The sequence below is a fragment of the Aptenodytes forsteri genome, unplaced genomic scaffold (assembly GCF_000699145.1).
Source record: "Aptenodytes forsteri isolate BGI_AS27 unplaced genomic scaffold, ASM69914v1 Scaffold273, whole genome shotgun sequence".
NCBI classification, from domain to species: Eukaryota; Metazoa; Chordata; class Aves; order Sphenisciformes; family Spheniscidae; genus Aptenodytes; species Aptenodytes forsteri.
Window position 1 is genome coordinate 2130425 of NW_008795041.1, and position 318 is coordinate 2130742.

Genomic DNA, 318 nt, shown 5'->3' on the forward strand with positions numbered 1-318 from the left:
GCCCGGTTACTTGGTTCCGGCGGCAAACAAAAAAGAAAAGACGACGTTTAAAAAAAAGAGTTTCTTAACTTTTTTTTTCCCCACTCTGCGTCAGATACCGCGTGGAAGTAAAACGGTTGCTGCGTGCAGGAGCTCGCTTTATCAACGCCGTTTATAAATGCCTCGCGTGCCGGGCTCTCCCCAGCGCCGCTGAAGCAGAAGGCCTGGCCGGTGCTGCTGCCCAGCCGCCAGATCCGTGCAGGGCCGCTTTTTCCGCACGGCGTTAAAATTCGGGAGAGAGGGTCCGCGGGCAGCCCGTGTGTTGTCGCGGGAGTGCAG

At 56.9% G+C, this 318-nt stretch overlaps 1 protein-coding gene across 1 annotated transcript in view; it reads left to right on the forward strand.

Moving 5' to 3' along the window:
• PDHA1 (pyruvate dehydrogenase (lipoamide) alpha 1) overlaps window positions 1-318 on the forward strand; it is a 37516-nt gene that overhangs the window by 24235 nt on the left and 12963 nt on the right. The gene's annotated exons all lie outside the window — the stretch shown is intronic.